The 19,627-nt window shown below is 43.6% G+C and overlaps 1 protein-coding gene across 5 annotated transcripts in view; it reads right to left on the bottom strand.

The window, feature by feature from the left end:
* USP8 (ubiquitin specific peptidase 8) overlaps nt 1-11,028 on the bottom strand; it is a 36,933-nt gene extending 25,905 nt beyond the window's left edge. For 2 of the 5 annotated variants that reach the window (XM_005307257.5, XM_005307261.5), the window contains exon 1: nt 10,575-11,028. The gene's annotated coding sequence lies outside the window, so the exon portion shown is untranslated. Of the gene's footprint in view, nt 1-10,309 lie in introns of all 5 variants that reach the window. The other 3 variants (XM_005307260.4, XM_065559362.1, XM_005307259.5) reach the window with 2 other exon arrangements.
* Nucleotides 11,029-19,627: the final 8,599 nt, after the last annotated feature.

Here is a 19,627-nt window from a genome sequence, read left to right as displayed (position 1 = left end):
GATAAACAGAAATTACTTCATTGTTATGATCATGTGATATAAAGAGTTCTATGATAGTTACCACATCTGGCTGTTTCATGGCCTATGTGAAATTAGTTGATGGTCTCAGCCCATTTCCTAGTAGTCAGATGCTTATATCAGAAAACTAACAACATTAAAAGCCCCAATTGTAAGTCTTAGCAGTGATCTTAAGATTGAATGGGAAAGGAGAATGAACTACCCCCTCATTCTCAGATGTGGATAAATGGAAGACTTCAGATGCCTTCAGATTCTCAAACGAGCACATTTCACTAACAACAACAAAAATTCATAGGGTTTAAAGCCAGAAAGGATCATTAAATCACCTAGTCTGAACTCTTGTATATACTGTAGAGGCTATAAAACTTCACCCAATTACCCTTGTTTTGAACAATGTGTGTTTGACTAAGTATAATTTGTGTTTGGCTAAAGCATAACTTCCCAAAGGCATCCAGTTTTGATTTGAAGGCATCAAAATTTAAGAATCCATCAAATGTTTAGTTTAAGTGAAATACAGAAGTAAGAACCTTCCCCTAAAAGGCATATGCAGAGATATTCAATACTCTTAAAATATTGCTTTGAAAGAATGTGATAGGTTTGGATACCACACACACAAAAGTACTTCTTGCAAGGTAACAGCCTTTTCTGCACAGGGTGGAGCAAATTTTGGGTAATGCTGCAGTTACGTGAGAAGATTTCATTCTCTTTTTAATACGATTTTCACATTACTTGTTCAATCCATCTTCAGAGGACAGCCTTAGCTGGCTTCTGTTTTTTTCTAAAGACTGTAAATAAAGACTTCATTTCCCTGAAGCTTTAAGTCCTTTCTAAATATACCTTCAAGGTTCAATATGTTACATAACTTTTATGTTCTCTGAAACTCTTAGCAGTAGCAGGTAATTGAGTATTATAAACTGTCTTACAAGTATTATAACTTTAAGTGTGAATTCTGACACTGGTATGAAAACAACCCTAGTCTAGAAAACAACAATATGGAAAATAGACAATTATTTGTAAAATGGGAAAGATGCTAATAAAATCTCCCAATAATTGACATTAGAATTTCTATTTGGGATCTAATCTACATAAATATAGAGTTCTATCTGATCCACAATTACTCTAAAGAGTTTTTTATGAGAAAATAAGGTGAGTAGCAGTCGAGCCACTTATTCATTTGTACAATTTCTCAGTAGTGAAGCAAATGTCTTCCCAGATTTTACTATTCTTCTGCTGTGGTTATGAGCCTCAAGATCATGCCATGTACACCACAGTGCTAGATTTAGTTTTCTTTTCCTATCAGAAATGTTTCTTCACTCCCTTTATCTTTTTTTCAAGATGTTTCTAAGAGTAAATTAGTTGCCAAACAATTAATGGCTTTGATTCTATCTGTACATGGGGCACTGGTTTAAGACTGGTGCTCCAGATGCTATTGCACTAAACATAAAATTAATAAGGAAAGGATGTAGGAGTACTGTAATTTTCTTTTTGAAAAGAAATCAACAGATTACTTATTACACTTTTTGGTATCAGACATAATCATGATAAACATTTGGCTTTATTGTGGATTTCATAAATCATTTAAGATTTCTACTGTAATTTCTAACTTAACCTTGCAATAAGTGCAATACTCAACCCTAAGTATGTAACTGTGACTGGCACCTTCATAATTTTCCAGATCAATGGTTCCCAAACTATAGTCTGTGGATTACTGGTGGTCAAAGACTTATTCTGTGGTGGTCTCCAGAGAGCTGACCAGTCACAGAGTGCTGATTCTGGGCCCCCCTTTTTTTAAGCTGCTAAAGCATATTAAAAGAAGCTAAAATACCTTCGTTTTCTAAAATTGCTCTTCTTAACATAGAAATATTATTTGATTGCCAGTGGAAAGGGAAGTGGTCCATGCAATTGAGTGGGAAAGAGGGTGGCCCACTATGAAAGCTTGAAAACTCCCAATCTAGACTATTTTATAAAACGTGGCTTGAGTTTCTCCATGAATTTGTGTTTTCCTTAAGAATCAGAATTCTAAATGAACATGAATCTACATTGCTAGTGCAGTAGGAGTTTGAATGAGGTGAATCAGTCATTGGAAGTGGTGAGACACTTATACAGTGGGTCACTGACTCTCTTCACCCTATCTCCAAAACAGACGAAGAGCTAAAGGTGACATGGAAAAGCTATGGTGACATAATTTGTTACTGACTTTGTTGTGTTGGGCTGAATAGCACTGAGCTATAGTTTTATCTGACCTAAATCAGTTCCAAGGTTCATTTTGTTTTTATTTTTCTTTGTTGCTCCTGGAGACCAACTCCAAAATGGAGGAATAATGAACATTTCCAAATGGAGCAATAGCCTTCTTGGGTAGAGATGGGCTGGAAATAAGACCTATTTAAACAAAAAAGCCACAAGTAACAGCAACAACTTATAAGACTCTTAAAAACAAAAATGTTTGTGCTCTTCCTACAGTTTTTGGAGCAGAGATAATATTGTTAGATTGGTATTAACATCAATTGACAACGCGAGTTCACACATACATTTGGGCATAATACAGTTTTATGCAAACTGAAGCTGTAATCAAATACAGAAATGTCAATTTCAGATAAAGTCAAAGCACAAAGAAAAATCAATGCTTGACAGGTCATATGCCTATTTCACAAGAAACAAATGTTTTGTACTCCATACTAAGATTGCTTAACAATGTTCTGTTTAGGCTTTGTCATTATATAGACAAAACCAAAGAGATTCGAAGTTAGTATTCTTTCTCTCCTTAACTCTCTGTTGCATTTAGTTACCGCATTAGGCTCTGAAAAATGTGTGATGTTGTTGTCTTCCTGCAACGCCCATACACAAAAAGTGTATTAGGGAGAGAGTAGCAACCTGAGCTCTGGATTTCCTAGCACCTGTTGACTTAAATAAAAATAAAAAAAAAAAAAATCAGGTGCGATTTACAATACAGAATTTAACTAGGGCTGTCGATTAATTGCAGTTAACTCACGCGACTAACTCAAAAATTAATCGCCGTTTTAATCACATTGTTAAACAATTGAAATTTATTAAATTTGTCTACATTTTCATATATATTGTATTCTGTGTTATAACTGAAATCAAAGGATATATTTTTATTACAAAAGATAGTATTTTTCAATTCACCTCATACAAGTACTGTAGTGCAATCTATCGTGAAAGTACAATTTACAAATGTAGATTTTTTTGTTACATAACTGCACTCAAACAAAACGATGTAAAACTTTAGAGCCTACAAGTCCACTCAGTCCTACTTCTTGTTCAGCCAATCACTAAGAGAAACAAGTTTGTTTACATTTACAGGAGATCATGCTGCCATCTTCTTATTTACAATGTCACCAGAAAGTGAGAACAGGCATTTGCATGGCACTTTTGTAGCTGGCATTGCAAGGTATTTACATGCCAGATATGCTAAACATTTGTATGCCCCTTCATGCTTCAGCCACCATTCCAGGGGAAATGCTTCCATGCTGATGACGCTTGTTAAAAAAATATGTTAATTAAATTTGTGACTGAACTCCTTGGGGGAGAATTGTACATCCGTTGCTCAGTTTTACCCTCATTCTGCCATATTTCATGTCATAGCAGTCTCAGATGATGACCCAGCACATCTTGTTCATTTTAAGAACACTTTCACTGCAGATTTGACAAAATGCAAAGAAGGTATTAATGTGAGATTTCTAAAGATAGCCACAGCACTCGACCCAAGGTTTAAGAATCTGAAATGCCTTCCAAAATCTGAGTGGGACGAGATGTGGCGCATGCTTTCAGAAGTCTTAAAAGAGCAACACTCCGATGCAGAAACTACAGAACTCGAACCACCAAAAAAGAAAACCACTACCTTCTGCTGGTGGCATCTGACTCAGATAATGAAAATGAACATGTGTCGGTTCGCACTGCTTTGGATTATTATTGAGCAGAACCCATCATCAGTATGGACGCATGTCCTCTGGAATGGCGGCTGATGCATGAAGGGACATATGAATCTTTAGTGCATCTGGCACGTAAATATTTTGTGACGCCAGCTACAACAATGCCATGCGAATGCCTGTTCTCACTTTCAGGTGACATTGTAAACAGGAAGTGGGTAGCATTATCTCCTGCAAATGTAAACAAACTTGTTTGGCTGAACAAGTAGTAGTACTCAGTGGACTTGCTGGATCTAAAATTTTACATTGTTTTATTTTTTAATGCAATTTTTTTTGTACATAATTCTACATTTGTAAGTTCAACTTACATGATAGAGATTGCACTACAGTACTTGTATTAGGTGAATTGAAAAATACTATTTCTTCTGTTTTTTACACTGCAAATACTTGTAATCAAAAATATAAAGTGAGCACTGTACACTTTGTATTCTGTGTTGTAATTGAAATCAATATATTTGAAAATGTAGAAAACATCCAAAAATATTTAAATAAATGGTATTCTATTGTTTAACAGTGAGATTAATTGCATGATTAATTGTTTTAATCACTTGACAGCACTAAATTTAACACTTCTTTTCAGGGATTAAAAACAGTCATTGGCTCTTTACTGGAGAAAGGAATTCAAATTTTATTTTGGTTCAAGAAAAAGATAAGTGACAAGAAAGACACTCCTGCAAAAGAGTCACCTGTGATTACATACCTATGGGGAATATGTCAGTACAGTTTAGAGTTTGCAATTTATTCCTCTGCTGCTTTGACTGGCAGCAGTTCTTTAGACAAACTGAACCACTACCACACCCTGTGCTCCCAAAGTCAACCATTTAATTCAGACTGCTGACAAGTCTCACTGGCTCCCTTCCCTCCATTGGGCTGGCTACGGAAGCTTGTCTTACCTAACTACTGTTACTAGGTAAGGTGCTACTATCCCCTCAGAGGGAAAAATTGATTTATGATCAGTTACAAGAGCATTCAGCTTGGCATTCAGGAGTGGAAACATGACAAGCCATGCTACCTCCTCTCCTAAAATTTTTCTCTCCTTCAGTCTCATACTCTTAAAATATTTCCCCTCAGTGTCTTCCCCACTCTTTCACTTAATCACTCCTAGCTCACCACCTCCACTTCAATTAAAACACTAGTGGTACTCGTGCCACTCTGCTGCTTCAACCCATCCTAGATTTGCGTTAATAGCCTACAGGGGAAGAACTGAATAACCCATTACAAAATTCCTTTGTGGAATTACATAGGTCCCTGTCTAAAGACAGTTTGCCGCAGAATACACCACTTGCTGCATAACTGATCTCCAGAGTCTAAGCATTCACTAAGAAAATTGTTTCCAGATATTATAGTTGCAAAAAAAACCACAATTTTTTTAACTGAGTGTAAGAGCCAGTATACATTAGCAGCATAGACTCTAAGGCCAGAAGGGGCCACTGTGATTATCTAGTCTGACCACCTATATGACACAGGCCATAAAGCTTCCCAAAAATAATTCCTAGAGTATATCTTTCAGAAAAACATCCAATCTTGATTTAAAAATTGTTGGTGATGGAGAATCCACCATGACCCTTGCTAAATTGTTCCAGTGTTAATTACACTCCCCATTAAAAATGTGTGTCTTATTATCAGTCTGAATTTGTCTAGCTTCAACTTCCAGCCATAGGATCATGTAATACCTTTCTCTGCTAGATTGAAGAGCCCATTATTAAATATTTGTTCCCTACGTAGATACTTATACAGTACAAGCTTTGTTCATCTGACATGTTGGGGGACTAGAGGGTGCCGGTAAGTGAAAAATGCCAGTTAACTAAGAGGGAGTGAGATTGAGGGCATGGGGTTGGGGCATGGGAGGGGGTGCGGAGTGCAGGCTCTGGGAGGGAGTTGGTACAGGGCCGGATAACGTAGTTTTTACTGTATTCTGTAGTCAAGTCACCCCTTAACCTTCTCTTTGTTAGACTCAAGGAGCTCAACCTATTAGTTTATCACTATAAAACACATTCTCTAATTCTCTACTTATTCCAGTGGCTCTTTTCTGAACCCTCTGACTTACCAACATCCTTCTAAAATTGTGGGCACCAGAACTGGACTCCAGCAGTGGTCGCACCAGTGCCAAATACAGATGTAAAATAACCTCTCTACTCCTACTCGAGATTCCCGTTTATGCATCCCAGGATTGCATTAGCACCTTTTTTGGCCACAGCATCACACTGTGAACTCATGTTCAACTGATTATCCACCTTAACTCCCAAATCTTTTTCAGAATCACTGCTTTCTGGGATAGTCCACCATCCTGTAAGTATGGCCTACATTCTTTGTTCCTAGATGTATACATTTACATTTAGCCATGTTAAAATACATATTGTTTGCTTGCACCCAGTTTACCAAGCAATCCAAATTGCTCTGAACCAACCACCAGTCCTCTTCATTATTTACCACGTCCCCAAGTTGTGTCATTTGAATACTTTATTAGTGATGATTTTATGTTTTCTTCCAGAGTATTGATTAAAATGTTAAATCCCTGCAGGACCTCCCTGGAAACACACCCCACTCAATGACTATTCCCTGTTTACAGTTACAGTGAGACCTATCAATTAGCCAGTTTTTAATTCATTTAATGTGTGCTATGTTAATTTTATATTCTAGAATTTTATTTAAAATGTCATGCAGTACCAAGTCAAACGTCTCATAGAAGTCTAAGAATATTACATCAACACTACTACCACTCTAAAGTTTTGCAGGCATAGTTATGTCTGTAAGGGGTGTGACTTTTATTTGTCAAAAGAGATATGATAAAAGTATAAGTGACAGCAGTATAAGCACTCTAATACCAATAATCTGCATCAACACTAGAAGGCTTTTGCTGATTTAACTACGCTGATATAGTTAAACCAGCAAAACGGTCTGAATGTAGATAGACTTAAATCAATAAAGTGTCTTCCTGAGTCTGCAGACAGTATAAAACAATAGATCTAAGAGCTGTAAACTACTCTACTCATTATAAGTGTTAATACTGAAGAAAAACAAGTGTCCATATTAACTATTTAATTGCTTGTCATCTTAACAAGATAACCAATTAGTGTTTGTTTATCCTAAGCCCCCTCCAATGTCATCCCAAGTGCCAAGAGCCTACTTAGGCCCCAATCCTGCAAAGATTTACACATGTGCCTATTGTTACTACCATGAGTAGTTCCCAATGATTTCAAAGGGATTATTCCCAGTAGTAAAGTTAAACATGTGAACATCTCTTTTAGGACTGGGCCTCTACTTGCTAAAACTTCCCTCTTTCAACTTTGACAACGCAGTTCTGTGTTGTTGTTACTGCAGCATATTGAAAATTTAGGGGCAGAGTAAAACTGAATTTAAAATAATAATATATACAGGAGCTGTATTGATCTTATTTTAATATTTAATGCAAGTAACACTCCCTTTTTTTAAACATTTACCTGAGCTGCTGTCAAATTTCCATATTACTGCATCTGAATACTACAAAAACTAGGGGGCTAGTTAACAAAGAAATGCGTGGGACTTTTTGTAAACAAACATTTTCATAGAATACTGTTTTCACTTCATTTTGTAAATAGCATTTAATCTGTTATGACCAGGAAACTAAATTTTGATTTAACCAGTCCACTAAAACTAAAAGGTCACATTCTATCCTTGGCTCGAATGGTAAAGGCCAAGCATGGCTGAGACACCCTCTAGAAACTCTACAAAGTTCACCTCACTGATGTTCCCCAAAAGTTCCTTTCAATGAGACAGGAAGTGATGCTCAACATCCAAGGAGGACCTTGGTCTCCATTTGGCAAATGTCAGAACATCTGCTAGACTGACTAGCTCCTCCAAGATTCCCCTATTGTAGCACAACACCCCCAGAAGCTCTGCTGTCTTGGCCATTTCTGCTGTACTAGTGCCAATTCGCCTAGTGGTGGGCAGTGCAGTTCAAAAGCAATTTGCTAATAAAAGCATTTTTACTTGATTTTTCAAACAGATGTTAGCATTTAATATCTGTCTAAAAATGTAAGTGAAATTTCCCACCAGGTTGGGAGGAGAGCATGCTGGGCAGAATGGCTGTTAGATCACAACATAGCAGAGACCTGAGTGCATGGAGTCGCTCTGCTCTTATGAAGGTGGGTGCATGCGCCTTTCCTCTTCTGCCTCTTTACTCTCTTGCTCCCCTCCACAACCCAAAGGACTTAGAATCATTTGTCTCGGTTTTTCACACATCCACAAAGTAGACACTTTTTTTCTTTTTAAAGAAAGGAATGTAAGATTGCAAAACCACAAAGAAAAGCAGGACAACTCAGGAGCCAGTGCAATATTTGAATCCACTTTTAGTTTTTTTTGTTTACTTCTTTAGGTTGATTGTGAATTTTTAGAACTTTCAGTAAAAATGGCTCTCAACAAGTCATTTTATTTTATTTACTTATTAATTTGGAGATGGAGCATTACATTGTACTCCAATTCCACACCTGAGGATTGTTAATCTAGATCTTGATCCCAAGAGGTACTGAGATCCAAGGAATGGATGTCAATGGGTGATACAGGTACTTCATACATCCCAAGATCAGGCCCTTCACCTCAAAATCTCAGGAAAATTTGCTTGGGTATTACTAATGGAAATATTTAAAGCATAACTGGGCAAGGTTCACCTCACTGAAGTTCCCCAAAAGTTCCTTTCAATGAGACAGGAAGTGATGCTCAACATCCAAGGAGGACCTTGGTCTCCATTTGGCAGATGTCAGAACATCTGCTAGACTGACTAGCTCCTCCAAGATTCCCCTAGTATAGCACAACACCCCCAGAAGCTATGCTGCACTGACAGAGTTAGGAGGATAGGGTCTGTACTCACCGCCGAGGGGACTCACTGCCTCAGGCTGCTGACCCAGGGCAGGCCCATGTCCGAACAGTACCGCTGAGGAGACTCTACGTGACCATAGTTGCTGAGGCGGAACTCAACTGGACTCCTCCCACCCCAACGCCAAGCTCTAGACTAAATAACCTACGTGTAAAAGATCTTTTACATAGCTAATTAACATGATTGTATTTACAGAGGATATGAGTAAGCAGTGACTAGAATAACCAGTGGAAATAATGGAATATGCTACTTGCAACATGACTCCCTCTGTGCTGTCTTTTTGACCTAGATTGACATGCCAAGTATTGCACACTATGTTCTGGTAGGTAGTGAAGAATTAATCTTTTTATACATATTTAATGTCCAAGAATTCAGTAAGTGGGAGACAGGTTTCTCCCAATTTTAAAAGAAGTTTACTACCTACATTCTGCATGCAAATATTTGATCTTGTTTTGTTAGAATTAGATTTGTGAATCTACTCCTAAAATTTTCAAGATTAACGTTTTACAGTTTTAGGGACAGTCATGCAATCTGAGACACACAGACTGATTCCAATGGAATTACACATGGGTATATGGTCCTTCAGTGCAGAGTCCCACTGATCCGCATGAAAAGACTTCAGATTGCAGGATCAGGGCTCATGTCTATCAACTGTTCAAAAGCACTCTAGCACTTTTGAGGAAGCCCTTTACTTGACTACTAGATGAATACATGTTGTCAGGTAGTTCAGGCCAGAAAATTAGATTTGTGTACACAACAATAGTTTACAAAACCAAACTACTAAAAAAGTTAGTGACTTAAAAAAAAAAGGAGGGGGGGGGGAGTTCAGTGAAAAGTAATTCAATCCAAACAAGTTACTGTAAAAATAAGAGAACCAGAAAGTGAAACTGGCTAACTTGTATATTTATCCAAATTGTGTGAGGTGCCATAAATAAATCAATCAATAAAATCTAACTTTCTACCACTTATTGTAAGCTGTTTTGGTTTTTAATTACTAAAGTGGTAATACAAGGCTACTTTAATTTTTGTTTTTTAACCAGACAGTTTCCTTTTGATATAGCTGTGGGCACCCAAACCTTTCAAAATAGATACCACACCGTGGCAGCTCCCAAAACTATGAATCTGCATACTTCACCCAGCATGAAACATTCATAATGCTCGTTAAACTATCAAAATAAAATCATAACCTGTTTCCACAGTACTCTTCACCTGAAGCTCTTACAGTGCTTTACAAATATTAAGCCTCCTGCTCAGGTGCCTAGAGCCATTTCCATTTTACCTACTGGTAAACTGAGGCTGAAGAGGATTAAGTGACAAGGTCACACAAGCAAGTTACTGGCTGTCAGGAACAGGCCTCGATACCAGTCCCCTGCGCTAACCAATACCCCCACCACCCTCTCCTGTCCTGAACGGCCGCCAGCCATTCTCTCCTCCTGGTCCTAGACCAGCCCCGCTGTCCCCCGTGCGCCCGCACTGAGCCCCTGTCCCTCACCAGCCCGCACGACTGTCCTGCACAGCCCGGCCTGGGCAGCCCCCGCCCTCGGATCGCCTCAGGAGTCGGGGTACGCGATGGGCTGCCCCCGAGCCAGGCTGCTGAGAAGGGAGCCCTGCAGCCCTCACTGCCGAGCCCGCACCTTGGCCCGAGCGGCTCTACGGCCGGAGGAAGAGGCCGTCTCCCATCCGGGCCTCTCACTCGCTTTCTGCCCTCGAGCCCGGCCGCTAGGCCCAGGCAGGCGGGCGGCCGGGTCCGTACTCACCGCCGAGGAGACTCGCTGCCTCAAGCTGCCGGCCCGGGGCAGGCCCATGTCCGAGCACTACCGCCGAGGAGACTCTACGCGGCCATAACTGCTGAGGCGGAACTCGAGTGGGCTCCTCCCACTCCCCTTGCGAGGGCGGGCGCTCTCGGGCAGCCTAGCCGGGGCACGGCCCCCTGGGGCGGGGAGACACTCCCGGGCTAAGCTAGGGGCAGGTGAACCAGCCAGGTACCGGCGCCAGGACCCTGGGCCGCGACCCTAGGCTGTGTGGGAAGGAGCGTGCGCTGATCTGGAGAGAGCAGGAGTCAGGAGGCCTGGGCTCTGCGCCAGGCTGTGGCGGAGCGAGTCAGGCTGTCAGAGCTAGTCTAGCCCACTGTTCCGGGCCTTGTAGCAGCTGTAGGAAGGTGCCTGGTCAGAACTGAGCACTAGGACTCAGGACTCCAGACTCAGGGGGTGGTGTGTGTTTACGCTGCATACTAAGCTGGCCATGGCTCAGATTTGAGCACAAAGCCCCCTTCTGTCCGCACACAGTCCAGCTTGGCTTAGGAAGCACTAAGGACCCTGCTAGAGGAGTGGATCAGAGCCCGAGTCCAACTGTGACTCAAGTCCAAACCTTGTCATTTTGCAGTGTTAGGGTTACCATACGTCCGTTTTCTCCCGGACATGTCTGGCTTTTCGGCAATCAAACCCCCGTCCAGGGGGAATTGCCAAAAAGCCGAACATGTCCGGGAAAATGCCGGCCGGGTACTTCCCCTCCCTTGGCGGCTCTGTTCCTCCCCGGACTCTTCGGCTCTGTTTAAGAGCCGAGCTGCCCAAGCGCTATGGGCTTCAGGCAGCCCCCTTGCCTCCGGACCCCAGCCGCTGGCCAGGCACTTCCCCTCCCGGGCTCCGGCAGCGCAGGGTCCGGAGGCATGGGGGCTGCCTGAAGCCGGTAGCGCTTGGGCAGCTCGGCTCTGTTTAAGAGCTGAGCGCTACGGGCTTTGGACAGCCCCCATGCCTCCGGACCCTGCGCCGCCGGAGCCCGGGAGGGGAAGTGCCCGGCTGGGGGCGCAGGGTCCGGAGGCATAGGGGCTGCCTGAAGCCCAAGCGCTACCGGCTTCACGGTTTGCCGGGCAGCCTCCAGACCCTGCGCCCCCGGCTGGGCGCTTCCCCTCCCGGGCTCCAGCTGCGCTGGGGAAGCGCCGGCCGGGGGCGCAGGGTCTGGGGGCTGCCCGGCAAACCGTGAAGCCGGTAGCGCTCGGGCAGCCCTTTTCATGTGGCTGGGAGTGGGAGGGAGGAGGGGGCGGAGTTAGGGCGGGGAAGGGGCGGAGTTGGGGTGGGGAAATTGGCAGGGCCAGGGCCCGTGGAGGGTCCTCTTTTTTTATTTGCTAAATATGGTAACCCTATGAAGTGTGGACACGGCTCAAGCCACAGACTTGAGTCAGAAGGTCTGTATAGGGCAATATGGACGTGTTAGCACAGCTGTGAGACCCACATCTAGCAATTGTAAACCATTTGCAATGCACTGTGGACACACAAGCATTGGCTTATAAACACCAAGTCCATAAGCCCAAGTCACGCAGGCTGGGCATAATATGCAGTGTAGCCCTTTTGAGGGAGTTCGGTCAGAGCTCGGCACTAGGAGTCAAGATACTTTGACTGTATTGCCAACTTGGACTTCTGAATTACAGTAAAGAGAACATCACTCCTTGTGTGACCTTTTATATATGCAGCAATTTTGTTTCATGCCTGCTGCCCTGAGCCCGCTCATGCTCGTGGAAAATCAGTAGACCACCTCAAGACAAGTCAGATACCACAAATTGGATTCTTTGGGCTAGCTTTTCACCCATAAGGATACATTTAGTGCAACTGAGAAGGTGTAGGGGCAAAGGTCTTTTTATGCCTTATGCCACCTTTGTACTCCCTCCCTAATTTGGTTAGCAACGCAGGATTGCCAGAGCACTCTGGTCATGCTCTCTTTGTCCTAGGTACTCCTGTTAAACTACAGGTGAAAGGAGGGTTGCCATAGAACCACTATGCCAGTTCTGCACCATTCAGGGGTTGCCCTTCAAAGGGGGAATCCCCAGGTAGCTATTTCACCTGGTTTTCCAGCTGCTTATGTTCCCAAAGTAAAATAGCTAAAAGACAGTGCTCTAAAATGTACCATTTTTTTCTGGGACATCCAGCATTTCAGCTGAATAGAATTGGGCCACCTGTTCCGCAGTGACAAATCAGGCAATTGGGGTGGGGTTCTCTCCTTACCTCCACACTCACAACACCCTTTACCATAGGGGAAGATGCACTGATCTTAGAGCCAGGATACCATGAATTCAATTCTCACCACCACTGACTGCTGTTTATACTTCTGTGCACTTTGTAGCACTTATTACTTTGCAAGGCCCATGCCTCCAAAGAAGGAAGTTAAGTGTCTGTAGATATATTGGCTTCATTGTGTATATGTCTATTAAAACATTGAAATGATTCTCCGCTCTTTCCAAGTGTGGGGGGCTCAGCCTGGCCCCAGTGCAAGTTTACAGCTGCTCTCCTGCAGCTCTACTTACGCGCTGGCAGAAAGTTCCCCAGGGACCTTATATCTGTGGAGGAAAGGCATAAGATAAATCAACTATCCCAAGTTCCCATCCCTCCTCCCATGCCTGGGTGGGCATGCAGCTGTCACAGGAGGTAGTAGAGGCCTGAGATGCCTCTGCCAGCTTTCTGCTCATAGAGAGTTCCCCTACACAGAAGCAATTCTTCACTGGTCATCTGTGGAAAATTCAGTTGTATCCCACTGAAAAGCTACGAAAGAGAAGGTTACTCACTCTGTTGGTGCGTCCTGACGCCATCCATTGGAGCTCTTCGGGAGCCATGCCCGGTCGGGATGCACGTGCGCAGTTGGTGTCTCGCGGCGTCATTCGAGTCTGCTTGGCGTGTATGCGTTCTGACCCCCTCAGTTCCATCTCCACCATAGAGTCCTTTAAGTCAAACTCCAAAGTAGAGGGGAGGAGGGTGCAGGGCCTCCCGGGGGGGGGGGGGGGAGGGGGGAAGCAAGGGGGGCAATTTGCCCCAGGCTCTGGGCCCCATAGGATCCCCCATGAGAATATAGTATTCTATGGTATCGCAACTTTTTTTTAATGGAAGGGGCCCCCAAAATTGCTTTGCCTCAGGCCCCCTGAATCCTCTGGGCGGCCCTGGAAGGGTGGCTAGTGGAGCATCCACAGGGACACATATCTCGAAGAACCTCAGTTACTGCACAGGCTGAGTAAACTTCTCTTCTTTGAGTGGTGTCCCTGTGGGTGCACCACTTCAGATGAATGTAGAGTAGTACCTGCTATGGTTGGGGAGATTTTGGATTTGCGGGTTTGGCAGTGGCAGACAGTACTGTATGAACTACTATAGTGTCCACCCTGGCGTCTTGTATGATGGAGTACTGTTTGCCAAACGTATGGTCTGCTGACCATGTAGCCGCTTTGCATATGTCAATAATGGGTATGTTTTGTAGGAACACTACTGATGTTGACATAGCTCGAGTGGAATGAGTTCTGACCCTTAAAGCAGTCGGTACTGCTGGCAAGGACCTCACTGGGAACTGTTTCTTTTTGCCCAGTTCCCTGTGTGGGGAGGTTGAGGCTCCCTTCCTCTTCTCATGAGAGGGTGGAGCCCTGCTCTTGGTCTGTTCTGGCCTGGTCGGAGAGCACTTAGGAGAGGGTTTTGTTCTACCCGTCTCCAAATCAGGTTGGAGGGATTTCTCCATAAGAATCATCTTTAAACGCAGGTCTCGGTCGCGGTGAGCTCTGGCTTTTAGATTATTGCAGTGGATGCACTTAGCTGGGATGTGCATCTCACCGAGGCATTTGCCACTAGGGTGACCAGACAGCAAGTGTGAAAAATCAGGACAGGGGATGGGGGGTAATAGGTGCCTATATAAGACAAAGCCCCAAATATCGGGACTGTCCCTATAAAATCGGGACATCTGGTCACCCTATTTGCCACACTGGGAATGTCTGTCTGAGCGTGGTGTGGGGTCCTTGCAAGAGTCGCATTTTTTAAAACCAGGAGACCCCAGCATCTTTAATGTGACCCATTCAAGAAGGTTTAAGAACGAGACCTTAGTGGGGTTTACTCCCAAAGAGGGAAAATGGGTTAAGAAAAAACTAATTTTTTGTTTTTGTTTTTAAACGAACTATATGCAACTATTGAAAGGTTTATAGGGGAGTTTTTATCTAACTAAAACTAATTTTCTTTCAAAATAGGGGAAGAGGTTCAGCACTGCCCCGAGTTCAGTCTTCAGCTGAGGACGGTTGAGAAGGAACTGAGGGGGTCGGAATGCACGTGTGCCAAACAGACTCCAATGACACCGCGAGACACCAACTGTGCACGCGCATCCCGACCAGGCACTGCTACTGAAGGTCTCCGATCAATGGCGCAGGGATGCACCGACACCTGAAGTGGAACACCACAGGGACACCACTCGAAGAAGAACTCTCCTTTCCAATAGTATAAAACTTTCATTTCTATGCCTGATGGGTCCTAAGTACTGAACCTTACATTTGTCACTGGTACAAGACTGAATATTGCCTGCCTTGGACCAGTGTGATTGGTGGGGACAAGTTAGGGGGGAACTTCCATATTTGGGGAGAAAGAAGGAAATACTGCTTTGACTGGTTATTTAAAGAAAAAAGCCAGTTTGACCATAGGCGCTGACTTCCCCTCTTTCCTGTGGGTGCTTGATCCCCTCTGCCCCCAGCCCCGCCCCCACTCCACCCCTTCCATGAGGCCCCGCCTCTTCCCACTCCTGCCCCACCCCCATTCCATTTTGGGCATTGGAGCATCTGTGCTTCCAAAATAATATTAATTTTGAAACATGAAATACTATAATGAAACTGCTGGCTCATTACCTCTGGCTCCATAATCCCTCCTGTACAGAAAAGGCAAGTAACAATTTCAGGTCAGAGGGAACCAGGAGAGAGCCAAAGGCTGCACAGGAGGAAAGCAGTGGGCTGGAGGTAACAGCTTGGGAGCTAGAGCTAAATGTTGAAAGCCAGGCAGAGAAGCAAGCCAAGCAGATACCTGGGAGTGGCTTGCAATAGGAGGATCATGTGGCTAGACCTGAACAAGGCCATGGGTGATGAACAAAAGCGGGAGAAGGGTAGGCTGGAGGAAGTACCCCAGCACTAGGCCCAAGTAGTCCTAACTTCATACCTCTATCCTGGACTGCATTTAGGGCCTGAACTGGAAACTGTTGTTTTAATCTTTTTGTTGAAATCATTAAAAGTAATTGTGCTGAATGTATTTGCACCTTTTTGAGTCTAGCAGCCCTAGTGAAGCAATTGTGTGTTACTCAAAATGTGCAGTTCTTTAAAGGAACCTACTAAGGGCTAGAGCCTGGAGAGCCTAATGCTTAGAGTGCCTATAGTGTTTACCTTCAGCCTCTTGGTATACACAGCATGCTACCAAACATCAAAGGGAACTGGTGTTCCCTAACATTTGCAGTGGGTGACACCCTGTGCAGTGAGGTCAGTTGCTGTAGTATTCTTGCTGCTTCAGTCTATCGCCTTCCTTTACACTTGCTTCTTGAGCCTGCTTCACTGCTAATCGAGGGCTAGTATGCATTATGGGTGACGGTCACCACTGTCAGAGGAATAGCATAAGGCTACACACCACATAAATCCCACGTAAACCCTGTTTTGATAGTTTAAGTAGGGCATAGGCTTTGTGTTCCCCAATTGAATGCAGAGGCTATGATTTCAGGTTGCCCTAATGTGTGTTGTGCCAAGGGTGTTGGTGGAGGGGATTCTTTCCTCTCTCTCTCTGTCTTTCCTTACTGCAAGGTGGAGAAAGGGCAGGGCATAATCTATCCCCAAATAGAGATAACAGAACAGGATTAGAAGCAGGACTTTTTTAAACTGAGGTCATCCATTACAAAGTTTTATAGGAACCACAAACATCATTACTTATGGTGCTGAATTAAATTAATACTCCTGTGTTATGACAGCAACAATATAATAAAATGCAGCTATTTAACCTTCCTCATCCAAGGATCGCAAAGCACATTAAAAACACAAATTAGGTTTTATAGTATCTCTAGAAATAATATGCTAATTTTACAAATAAATAAACTTATTAAAGAGGGTAAGAGAGCCCATCTACACAGAAAACGTTACCATGTAGAGGGATTGTGAATTGTGATATAAAATTGTTTGGTCTTGCTTGCACGGACATGACCAAACCAAGTTATGGACTTATGTTACAACCTGTCTATATAATTAATTTTAACATGTGGGGTGATCTGTTAAAACATGGTAATATCCTGACTGTGTTATAACATGCTTTGGTGTTGTCTGTATAGCAGTGACAAATTGTGTTATAAGAGTGTTACTGTATTACAGCCCTGAAAATATAACATTAAAAAAAAACCTGAGTAGAGAGCATAGAAAGTTAGAGAACAAAGAGTGCTTTTTACTAGAATATATTATAGTTAATTTATTAATAGAATGATCTTCATGGAAAAAAAGAACCGCCATAGACTAGCAAGATTCAGCCTGCTGAATTGTGCAGAAACTTGCTATACTCAACCTTTTCTCAGTTTTGTATTTATTTCTATTTGTATCTTTTATTTTAGATTTAGGTCTGAATTATTACATGGGCATGGAGAGGAAAGAGTCTTAACATTCACCTACAATTTCTTCATGTCCAGATTTCGACTGAGGCAGGCAAAGATGTCCAGTTTATGCACTACAAGCCTCTTCCCTTTCTGTAGCAACTTCTTTGTTGGCCAGATCATTTGAAATTTAGTATTTATAAAGAGCCAAAATGTACTAGATGTTTTACAGACATTTTCCTCTCAGCTAGAACAATGTGTATTCTGAATAACAGCTGTTCTATTTTGAAAAAATAATACTGACTTGGCAGTCAAGCTTAAGTTATGTCTTTATCCCTGACCAAGGTTAGTGTGTAAATAACATCGTCCTAGATGTAGTCCCAGAGAAACCTTCTGATACATAATTCTTCCTCTTGTTCCAGGGAGTATGTATTTGGAGTGGGGAGTGGCTGTAACTTACTACACCCCTTGAAAAGGTGAAGCTTACTTCCCCCATTCATGCATGGCCAGTCACTATATGGTGGCGGATGGGCCAAAGCTCCACCTCCTCTCCATCTCGCCTCACTCATTTGCTCACAGGAGAAGTATCCTAGGATCAGGGGCTTTGCTCCACACCAGACCCAAGCTAGTGATAGATCATACTTGGGTGGGGTAAGTGGCTTGTTCCCATTTACTCCCCTGCTCAGTTGAATGAAATGGGGATGTAATCTAATCCTCAAAGCTTTGCATAATTTCAGTAGGGAATATATTACATACACCTCTACCCCAATATAACGCGACCCGATATAACACGTGTTCGCATACAACACGGTAAAGCAGCGCTCCAGCGGATCAGCGCGTTAGCTCCCAGCCGCGGCGCTCCACTTCCCGCTGCCGGTGAGTGCAGGGAGGTTGGGGAAAGGATGCTGCCCATACTCACCTGTGGTGGGAAGAGGAGTGCCGCAGCTGGGAGCTGGTGGAGTGGAGCGGGCTGGGGCTGGGCTGGGCTACTCCGCTTCCGCCGCTGCCGGTGAATGCAGGACCTTTCCCCAACCTTCCCCCCTTCCCCCAGTGACACAGCTGGGGCTGGGGCAAAGAAAGCAGAGCAGGCTGGGGCCACGGCACTCCACTTCCCGCCACAGGTTAGTACGGGGGGCGTCCTTTCCCCAACTTCCCCCCGCACTCACTGGTGGCAGGAAGCGGAGCGGTGTGGCTGGGAGCTGGCAGAGTGGAGTGGGCTGGGGCCGGGCTGCTCCGCTTCCTGCCACTGCCGGTGAGTGCCTGTCAGGGGGCGGGGGTGTGTGGATAGGGGTCGGGGCAGTCAGGGGACAGGGAGCAGGGGGGTTGGGTAGGGGGTGGGGTCCTGGGGGTGATTAGGGACGGGGGTCTCTGGAGGGGGCGGTCAGGGGACAAGGAGCACCGCGTTATATTGGGGTAGAGGTGTACTTTACAGACATAACATTGCTGTTTGTCATGCCTGAGGTCAGGCATCAAACTCCTCTCTCTCACTTTTGGAGCTGTGATGAATTCTGGCAGATGTGTATGCCTCTAGATACCACTATTACAAAAACGGCAGTCTTATTGTCACCTGCTAAGCTTACTCAACAACCTCCTGAATCGGTCATTCTGTTGTCAATCAAAATCTTCTTTATTAGTCTACATTAGTTGCATTTGTGTAGGTTAGAGATAGTGTCAGGAACTTAAAAACAAACTGCCAAGTCCTTTAAAAGGGTTATTTCTTGGTGTGTGTGGGGGGGGAGGCTCAGCTAAGTATAATAGAATGTGCCTTTCATGTAGTAAATTTTGATCTTCACAATAATGAAAGCTCACATACAGTTTTAATGAGACTTAGCTACTAGCCAGAGGCATATTTAATTCTTCCTCAATTCCATTATAAATTATTTTTAATAATTCTAAGGAGGAATTCTGTTTTGCTATCCCTTGGATGCCAGTGCTGTCTGAATCATAAACAATGATGGTAGTGGTGGTGTTGCCTGTCTGTGTTAGGACAAAATAACTATTTTTTATAATCAGCAGCTAATGAATAAATATAACCCAATGTTATGTGTTCATGAGAAAAGTTTTTTATTAAGAGGCACAAAAAGATTTTGAGAACACACTTATCAAACACCCAAACCAATATTTACATAAGAATGTAAGCGCTGCCATACTAGGTCAGCCTCTGATTGCCAGAAGCTGGGGGTGGACAACAATGAATGGATCACTCGATGATTGCCTGTTCTGTTCATTCCCTCTGAAGCACCTGAAACTGGCCACTGTCGGAAGACAGGATACTGGGCTAGATGGACTATTAGTCTGACCCAGTATGACCATTCTTATGTGAGACCATGGTCCGTTTTGCCCAGTATCCTGTCTCCAATAGTGGCCTGTACCAGAGCTTCAGGGGGAGTGTTGAGAACAGGTCAATTACGGAGTGATCCATCCCGGTGTTCCACTCCCAGCTTCTGGTAGCCAGAGGTTTAGGGTCGCCCTGACAATG

Source organism: Chrysemys picta, chromosome 10 (genome assembly GCF_011386835.1).
Source record: "Chrysemys picta bellii isolate R12L10 chromosome 10, ASM1138683v2, whole genome shotgun sequence".
Classification (NCBI taxonomy): domain Eukaryota; kingdom Metazoa; phylum Chordata; order Testudines; family Emydidae; genus Chrysemys; species Chrysemys picta.
Note: the sequence above shows the minus strand (reverse complement) of the source record. Positions and strands in the feature narration are given on the sequence as shown.